The 10,755-nt window shown below is 41.0% G+C and overlaps 1 pseudogene; it reads right to left on the reverse strand.

Moving 5' to 3' along the window:
* Positions 1–7,680: 7,680 nt before the first annotated feature.
* Positions 7,681–9,423, reverse strand: LOC117528190 (annotated as a pseudogene).
* Between the last annotated feature and the right edge of the window lie 1,332 nt (positions 9,424–10,755).

The following is a 10,755-nucleotide window of genomic DNA, read 5'->3' on the forward strand; positions in this document are numbered from 1 at the left end:
CTTTTCAACAAGGAAATCAGGGCTGGGGGGCCCAGATGGAACCTATCCTGCAGGCTATTTTCTCACCTGGGAGAAGTGGTGCATCGCGTGCTTGGCATCACTCTCCGTGGAAGAAGGCGAGGATTTATTGTTATTTGCTTTTATGGCAGGTGGGCTTTGGCTGCTTGGATTAGGCGCTGCCTTAACCTACCGGAAAATTGGCAAGATGGCTACCAAAACCACAACCCCACACCTGTACGACATGATTAATGAGGTGGGCAAGGCAGTACAATCTCAGACTCCGTAAACTCTTGAACTTAAACGCAAATGGGAAATCATCTTGGAGCAAATGTGTGCCTTGCAAAAGAATTGATGTTGGAATCATGGCAGCCTTATCAGCTATCGAAGGTTAAAATGCCCCTTTTTTTCCTCCAGAAGGATTTCAACGGCCTTGGTGAAGCATCTGGCTCCTTTTCATTTGCCCTCCCCTACAGTCTGTGGTCATCAAGGCCACTCCAGACTCTACGCATACACGGGCAGAGACTGATATGAACTCATCTGCACACATGCCGCATACCCCCCACACCTACCCCCTTGTGTTTCTGTCCCCACCCTCCCACACCCCCAGCCTCCACTCTGCCACTGCCCATGAGATCAGCCACGTGGCAGAAATGCTTCCGCAGCTCCCACACACTCATTGCCTCAATTCGGATGACTGTTTCAAAGCTTAGCGTACATAAACAAATCAAATGTATATGTGCGGTTGTTTTAATTCTGATGTGTGGCATTATTACGTTCAACTAGTAATAATTGTGAATTAATTGCTGTATTTTTGTTTGAGGTAATTGGGTGTGAAGATGAATTGCCCTTTTAGGGATCAATAAAGTTGTTTGAATCTTGAAATGTCATGCATTAGTGATAGGGGATTCTATCACCTGCAAAATTAGATTACAGATGCCAGCTGATGTTAAATGTATTACTGGGGCCAGAGCACCCGACATTGCCCCTCACCTTAGGGTGCTCATGTTGCACAAGGATAGTCAGTCTATGGAACACGACACTAGATACAGCCACATAGTTATTCATGTCAGAACCAATATTAGGATGCGATACTCTGTGGTCACAAAAATGGATATAGACAAGATTGTGACCTTGCCAGAAAAATGTGTTGGTATCAATCTTCAGTTTAATTTATAACTGGTCTTTTTAGGGTCGCCATAGCTTGCTGATGCTGGACGGCCTCCACCCTGCCGAGGAAGGTGTCGCCATCTTATCTACTAACATAGACAGAGCTCTACAGGGAGGGTAACATTAGGACTCTACATCAGGCCACAGTGTGATCAGTTCATAGAGCTATATCTGGGGTGGTGAAGGCCGTGAGAGGCAGGGTGAGGGGGTGAGCGACATTGGGAGAGAGACAGAGCGACCAACAGAACGATGGAGGGGTTGGCCGGCTGTGTGATGCTTTGATATCAGCACCTGCCATGACACTTCTCAGGATTACATAAGATATCCAATATATGGCCTAATACACGTAGTCCAGGTTCTCCTGATTGTGGGTGTACTGTGATGCATCGCAAGCTGGGGGCTATCACTGCCACACCTGTAATGATGCATCTGCACGTCGGTGATCTTATGTCTGATCACACAGGTGCACATGCACTACAGTAATGTGATTGTCAGTGGGCCCTGCCTGTCATCAGTTCATAGGTTGGATGTCATTCGACATTCAGCAGAGACACATGGCAGGTCTCCAGAAGACAGCAGTCCGCAGTGCTCTCTCTACCATGCCCCTCCCCTTAATTGCCCTCCACCTAGACTTAGGGTGGTGTTCGAACCACAGTCGTACGGCATTTGAGGTGCATTTGTGTTATTTTTCCTGCAATTTGACAGCATTCTAGGTATTCATACTTTGATCCAAAAACATTTGGACTGCAGTCGAGGGCTGATGCAAGCAAAGTGTTTGGAGCTGCTTTGATTGTCAGTGGCCGAACAGAAAGCAAATGCACTTTGTTTTCAGTGAATAAACTCAACCAACACCTCCACACAACCATGGGTAATGATTTATTTATCCAGATGTGAAAGGGGAAAAATGCAAGGGAGATGATGTTTGAGCAAAGTATGCAGTGAATGGGTCTGAAAGAAAAAGAGTGTTTCTGCACAATTACTCAGTAAAGGAAACAAACCACATCATCAAAGCTTTGCTGAGCAACAGGTGCAAACTGTGTCTCTCCACAACAGACTTTAACAGCATCATTGGAAAAGAATGTCAAAATATGCCAAAGGAATACGTATCAAAATGCTACAGAAAATGTTTGGGCAGATTCTGCTCAGATAAACAAATTTTTTTCTCATGAAAAGAACATTCAACAGTTTATCTGGGATCGAGCTGCAGGACCAAAGGAACATTTCACCACGTTTGCAAGCAGGACAGATCACACAACCTTCATCTTCTGTCAGTTACTTACAGCAATAACCCGAAAAAAGTAAAATGCTGAGACATAATTTCTTACCAGTCTCAATGTTTGTTGTTTTATTCCATCATCTATGCAGCACCTGAAAGCAACATACAAAATTCCTTTTAGAAGCTAAAATATCCAAAACCTTTGTGGACATGTTTTCCGGTACCGTCCCCCACAGATCATTCAGCTGATTACAAAAGAGAGCATCAAATTGCTCCTGGTTTCTCTTTTCTTTTGGTGATTCTCACTGTGTGTTATGAGCAGCCCAGTGTCACACTTTTTTTTTTTTTTTGTACTGTGGCACACTCTCTTCTATCATGGTCCTATATTTTATCAACACTCACCTGTTTTCACTCACCTGTTTTCCATCTCATCACCCCTGCAGTATATCAACACCCTTCCAGCTTGTCTGCTTGATACCAGATCCTGTCTGTTTCCAAAAGCAGTGGTGGGCACAGCTAACCAAAAAGTTAGCTTTGATAACAAATAATCAGCTAACTGGAAAGTTGACTTTTATGAAACTAAACCGACAAACCACCCAAAAAATTAATGGAAGCTACAGCTAACTGCTAATTTTCAGTATTGTCTCCGGTACACTTGCAACTACTAACAAGCTGATTTTGAGTTTTAACACCATGATCGCTTCTGGTTGCATTAAAGGCGACCACAAATCCAAACAATGAGTCAGCACTTGTGTCTTTGTGCGCCCTGCTCACTGCTGGAAAATCCTGTTTACTACATATTTTGCAACAGTGAAGCAGTTGAGAGGAGCTAAGCTCAACTCTATACACAAAACAAGCCATTATTTCTTAACAGGATATAGCAGTGCTGCCATGAGGCAGAGGTCTTGGAAAATAAAGCAGTTTTGACTTATGGTTTTGATTTATAAATCAAATTAATCAGGATAGAATACCTCCATTAATGTAGTTCTGTCATTTGTACAAAGTTAAAATATAACACATATCTTTAAATTTTAAATAATGTTTCTGAGAAGGCTCTCAGTTGTCCAGGTGGTTTCCATAGTAGAGAAGCTTGAATCTTCGACTGGACTGGGTTGCTTGATGCGAGGACATTTCACTTCTAATCGCAGAAGCTTCCTCAGCTAATCGTTAGGAGGGACAGCTACCCTGTCACTAGGAGGATGCTGAGTAGAGTACCATAGGTGCTAATTAGAGCAATTGTTAGTCATTGCCAATAGCAGTCTGCCTCTCAGTAGGAGGGGTCTTGTTAGGTTTAAAACCCCAGCTTTTGCTGGCTTCTGTTTGTTATTCTCTACAAGAGTCAAGACAAAAGTCAGACTACCATAGCAAGAAATTTAGCTGAGGAGGCTTCTGCGATTAGAAGCGAAACGTCCTCGCGTCAAGCAACCCAGTCCAGTCGAAGATTCAAGCTTCTCAACTAATTTTAAATAATGCACTAATTCTGAAATTTTGTAACAGATGCCAACGGGATTATGGGTAAAATGAGCCTCTGCTAACACTGCTTGGTTGACTCATTCATTCTATGTAAAAACCAACACATTAATGTGAGGTGTGTGTTGGTGTTAACATATAAATGTGCTTTTGTAAAATATGCCTTTTATTTATTTGTAAAAAAAAAAAAAAAAGAATTTTATTTCAGACATCTTTTATATATTACTCTGGAACAAAGACGACAGACAGTGTCTGACATAAGCAGATCTTTAAAGAGCAAACAGGAAGCAATTGCAGCTCACAATGATTCCAACTGAAAATAATGGAGAAGCAACCTGAGCTTCTTCTGGCATTTTTACATAAAACAAACACAATAAAGTTTATAAACCCAGAGAACATATTCATGAGTTTTAGGCACAATATACAAAGGATTTAATGCTGTTGTCCGTGTGGAGCCTGATCAGAACATCTCAAATGCATTTCTCCTGAATGTACTGAGATTACCCATAATGTACTGGATACAGCATGTCCACACTAAAACCTTCAAAATTAGTGCATTACTTTAAAACTAAAACATATATCTAATATTTTCACTTTATAAAATTTCAGACATGACATTAATTGAAATAACTTGTCCGAAATTAGTTTGGTTAAAATTTTAACCATAAGTTAAAACTGTATGCCTCTGGATGACGTGCGTGATATTGCCAGTGAATCAGCATGGGGTTAAAAAAAAGGGATTTTTTTTTTTTCCTGTGACCAGTTTGTACGGAGTCCGTCGAGGGACATGGTGGTTAATTTTTTTTGGCCCAAATTATTGCATTCCCTCGCAATACTTTTGTGTTCCCTCGCAATACTTTTTGCATTCCCTCGCAATAACCTATTATCATATTAAATCTCATGCCTATTAGAGCACACAGTGAGTGGAACAAGTGGGGGGAGACTCGACGCATATATGCACGCACGCACATGCACACAAACACACACACACACACACACACACACACACACACACACACACACATACACACAGCAGACAGCAACAGGATTCACAAGAGATAAGGGAGTAAGTTGCTACAACTTGCACAGCTGTAAGACTCCGTATTAAATATATTTTATTTCTACAGTAGTGAGAGTAAGTAGCAACACCTGTTAGTGTGCCTTGTGAATGTTTATGTTTTGTTTTCTTTTTACCGTCCCCTTGTGAATCCTGTTGCTGCCTGCTGTGTGTGTATGCGTGCGCGCATATGCGTTCAGTCCCCCTGCCCCCCCCCCCCCCCAAAAAAAATTTTTTTCAAAAAGTTTTTGACCAGGCAATCTATGCAAAAGCTCAGGAGATCTGATAGAAAAACTCTTCCAAAGAGCACTTGGTGATTCAGCTGGGTGAATTCCACACTTCCATGTCACTTTTCTCAATTCTGGGTTCGACGATTTCAAGATGGTGGCCTTTTTGATGTGCTTGTCAAAGCAGGGGCTGTTGCTCAAGGTTCAGTACATGCTGTGCCTGAAGGAAACTAGTACAACAGGGCAATCAGAGTTCACAAGCTGGTATTTGAGGCGATACAAATGTGACCAGAGGACCTTTGTGGCCGGGATGGCGGTGGGATCGAACCCCGGACTGCTCAAACTAAAGACCAGAACTCTACCAGGTCAGCCAAAGGGGAATTCCCCCGTTAGCCAACCTAGCGGGAACATCTATTCAATCCGGACTTCATCCTGCTACACAAAGATATTGGAGTTCAGATCATTTCCTGATTCCTTATCTGAGGAACAAAGTGATCCGATACATTGTGAACCTGATTCATACATTCCCTTCTCCACTACTGAAGGACTCTTACTACAGCAATGAGTGGGCTGAGATTGTTACAGCCTATGAAGCAAATGTCTCTCAAATGAGTACCATAAAGAATATGTTTGCTTTTTGGAGCTCGCACATCAAAATGGTTGGACTGCTCCTTGTTATCAACCGTGCAACCAGTCAGTCTGATTGGAAGTTACATACTGCTTTAGTGCGTTCAATGCTCCCATAGAAGAAATAGCAACATCAACATGAATATCCTTTCACATTCACTTTGCCCAGTCTCCAACCCACTTGCAACAACAAATAAGTCCCTTGCTAAGACTAATAAGGCTGCTTTGCTACATTACCTGGAGGAACACTATGGTGAGAGCAAGACAGTGGATATTCCTTCTGAATCAACACCCATTATTGATGGGATAACAATGATCCATGCAATCCCAGGAAGCACATTACCTGAAACATTTGGACAACTTGCTGAGCAAGAGATCAACAAGTACTTGACTACAGTCAAGTTGATTGTGTAATTTTAATTTACTGTACATATGTTGTGTTTCTCACTTACCCCAAGAGGGGTCTTATGGGAATAAATTGTACTTAATTGCTAACGAAGCTCGTCAGTCAGGTAAAACACTACAAACATCCACGAGTAGATATTGTGTTTGACCGGTATCCTGAAAAAATAATTAAATTTGCTGAGTACATCAGCAGGACCTGCACTTTATCAGCTCCACACTTGTAACACATATTGAGCGAGGACCACAAACTACCAAAGCACTGGGAAAGCTTTCTGTCAGATGACAAGAACAAAGAGGCTCTTATTGAGTTCCTGTATACATGCTTCTGTAAATGTGCTGCACATCCGCCCACATCAGACCGTCTCCGACTCCATTACCAAGGTACTATTCATCGTAGCGTCATGAACCAGTTTATTGAGGCTGTTGGCCATGGATGGGCTACAGGTGCAAATGTCTGAGAAATCCTGTGGATGACAAAGAGCCAATTCCAAGTGAGCTGATGGAGCATATCTCATGTAAGCATAAGAAAAGTCGCTGCCAAAACAACAGATGTTCATGCTACAGTAGAAACATATCATGCACAGACATGTGGCTGCTGTGACTGCCTCAACATTACACCTCCAGAACAGTCTCTCATGGATGATCAGTCGGATAGTGATTCTGATGACGATATCTAGAATTGATTATTCTCTGATATTACAAATCTATATCCAGCTTCTTCAACGAGAGAACTCTTCGATTTTCTGTTGCCTAACATTCAATATTGGATTCTGACATGACTGTATTTCATAGTGTGATGAGTGATGTTAGGTTTAAAAAAAAAAAAGATAGTAATAAAAGTAGAAAATTCAAGTTTCTGAAATTTCACTCATTGACATCTCCACAGCAAGTGTAGATGTTACCTTGTTGTCTGCATTCAGTATTGGATTCTGAAATGACTGTTCCTCATATTGTGATGATTGATGCCAAAAAAAAAAAAAAAATACAGAGAAAATTTCATGTCAAATCTCACCTGACTTTACAAAAAAGTTTCAAATGGCACCAGGGACAGATTTTCAAAATTGAATGATGTTTTCTATACATTTTCAGAATTTTAGAATGAAAAATTACAAAACCATATTTTCTTGAAAAACATGTTTTTACTCATTGATATCTATTCTCAACACAAGTCTTGCATTCTGGCCATCTAGCTGAACATCCTAGCTCATAGCAGACAAAATTTGAAGGTTTCATAAGCAGTATCTACAATGCTATTAATAATTTCATTGAATTAGAGGCTAATGTCAAAAATGGGTGATTTTGACCCAAAATGCCATATAGTTCCATGTGCAAGATTATGACGTGACAACAACCAGATTTGGATTCTGTGGGTTGAAATAGTCTAGAAAAGTCTTAAGTTCAATTAGTTTGTTTGTTTGGTCATGAAAATTGATTCCTACCCACACTTCATGCCAAGGACCCACAGCCCATTTGCTTTGCAAGTAGCATTCAACAAGTGCGGTTGGTGGCGCACAGCTCAAATCGAAGGGCCAATAGTAAAGCCCACATCAGGAGTCAGATCCAGTTTGTCCTCTGTAATTCCAGGTGGAGGAGAGAATTCAAAGTGTTGGACAAGGCTGGAGAAGAAGAGGAAGAGCTCCATCCTGGCCAGGCTTTCACCCAGACACACCCTTCGACCTACAGGAATAAAATGTCAAAAGGGAAGTAACTGGAAATCCATCCATCTTCTGTACCCGCTTACTCCAATTAAGGGTCACAGTGGGGCCGGGGCTGGAGCCTATTCCACCAGTTATATGGTTTGAGGTGGGGTACAGCCCAGACAGGACATCAGTCTATCGCAGGACAAGTAACTGGGAATATGCTTTAGTTCTTTTTTGGTGTTATGGGTGGGGGTGTCCTAAAAAAATAAAATAAAGAAAAGCATTAATAGATTCCCACTCAGGCTGACAACATTTGAGGACAAGCTTTGGGTCTCAGCTAAAGCGAGATGAATTTTTGTGACATTACATTCATTTAGATGAGGGTTTTATCGAAAGAGAATTACAAGTGAGGAATTAAAATAAGGCACATAAACATCAGCATAATAATAAATATCATCTTTATAATTTAAAGGACAGTTCAGCATCATGGTAAATGCTGTCTTTACATTTTTCTGCAATCTACCAAGTGATGGTAGAAAAAGGAAGAAAAGAAAGGAAGAGGGATTAAAGAAGTACATGGACTAATTTGCTGGTGTGTTGCGCTTTAGTGGGACTTTGGTAAGTGAATTGAAAAAAACAAAATAAGTTGTTACCTGCAGAAAATGACATGAAAGCATCTCGTTTGATAAATTTGCCCTCTTCATTCAGGAAGTGGGAGGGATTGAAAGTGTGCGGGCTCTCCCATTCATTCTCATCGTGGAGGACAGAAAAACAGTCGTCCCCTGTGGAGGAAAAGTTTAACAGCTGGAACAACTGCTAAATTGTACTAACTAAAATTGTATAAACATATCTACAGAAATGAACAATATACCTTTTTAATAAGATACCCCTGGAAGATTACATCGCTTGCCATTTGATGAGGAACAGCCATTGGAACAACGCTTGCAAACCTCTGGGTCTCATGAATGACAGCATTTGTGTACGGCAACAGTTTTCTGTCCTCTCCGTTGATCTGACGTTTTCCAATAACACTGGTCAACTCCTCATGGACCTGGTCTGAGAATACAAAGTTATAATTTACTTACATTTGACATTTGTGGTAGAACAGAGAAAACAGAACACGTCCTGCTGTTACACTCTGAACACACATTTCCAGCGTGGTCAGATTTACAAAACAGTAGGCATAACTTATTTCGGTTCGGTCCTTACTCTGTATATGTGGATATTTGGTCATAAACAGCAAAGCCCATCGCAGTGTAGTTGCTGTGGTATCAGTACCAGGAGCAAACAGGTTGCCCACTGTGAAAAGGAGGTTCTTCTCATGATAAAGAGAGTCCACAACATGAGCTTCCTGAAACAAAATAGTCAAAGGTATCACGTAGTGGAATAGAGAAGAGCAGAATTGACTTAGTATTTGACAGATAAACATGCATTTTTCATACCTCATCTTTCTATTGACGGGTCAGGAAACAGTCCACCAGACCCCTGCAACCATCAGTGCTCAATGTTTCTTTCAGATTCTGGATTAAACCTTTATTCATGGCAATATTTTTCTCCAAATTTTGTAATATCAGCGTTCGCTTTTGGAGCAAACTTCCCAACCATGGAAACATGTTGTAAGCTGTTGATCAGTAGTTAAAGAAAATAAGAAATTTCAACAAAACACCCCCCCAGCACACACACACACACACACACACACACACACACACACACACACACACACACACACACACACACACACACACACACACACACACACACACACACACACACCCCTTCGCCCCTTTACCTTGCAGTCATAATGATTCAAGTTAAACAGGAGTCACCAGATATTATCTCAATATGGTCCGTTTAACTCATGACAGATTGCCATAAAGGGAGATTTATTCATCTCCAGTGTGACACCCATGTCTCTGGGGCTGCCGACTTTTAGACAAAGAGATGGATGGGAAGAGGTTATGGAGTCAAGAGGTGTTTGGCTCCTGATAAACTCTTTTGGGTTCCAGTCTGACTATACAATTGTGAGACTTGAAGGAACAAATGTGCTTAATTATATATGAACCATTTGTGCTCTTTCCCATTTTTCGTATTATATTTTATCTTAAGGATAATTACTGTTTCATCAATATCTCTCATTACTTAGATGTGATCTTTTACACATTTATTAATAGAGCTTGTGCAGATTATGTAACAACAAACATATGCGCGGGTGGTTAGAAAAATGTTGTCAGGATGTCTAGTTTCAGTTCTGCTTCGGTTGTTAAGATGTTGTGCCATTTTGAATGTGTTGTGACACTGTGGTTAACTGCAGGCTTCATCAGAATTGCAGAAGTTCCAGCAAATGTCGACTGTAGCTTTCAGTTATAAGAAATGGTGTTGTGCTATCAGCTAGGAAACGGGTCATGCAAATCCTTATTTGGTAAAAACTTTGGAGTCAGATGGAGACAGAGCCTGTTAAGCAAGAAGTCTGCACAGTGCAGTGGGCAGGACAAAGCCCCGAAGCAGATGAGAAGAAGACCCTTCAGTTCTAAGAATAGGAGGAGCTGATTCTTATTATAAAAATGGGGTCCTGGGAAAGATAGTTCAGTGTCTTCATTTGAAATTCTCTCGCTGATGATCTGCTGAGGCTTACATACATGATACGATACGATACGATACGATACACTTTATTGTCCCTGGACTTTATTGTCTTGGACTCCAAGAGCTGCACAAGTAAAAAGTAAACTGCCGTGACATAATTACATGACTCATACATATTACATAACTTAATACACACATCAATCATACATATTGCACATCCCTAATACACATATCCAAATTGCACATACCCGTATTACACAGCAGTCTCACATACATAATTCATGCATACTGCACATATCCCTAAAAACACATACCCCTATTGCACAGGAACATCAGGGACAGACTGCTGAATGGACATGCAAAGCT

This window comes from Thalassophryne amazonica, chromosome 16 (genome assembly GCF_902500255.1).
Source record: "Thalassophryne amazonica chromosome 16, fThaAma1.1, whole genome shotgun sequence".
NCBI classification, from domain to species: domain Eukaryota; kingdom Metazoa; phylum Chordata; class Actinopteri; order Batrachoidiformes; family Batrachoididae; genus Thalassophryne; species Thalassophryne amazonica.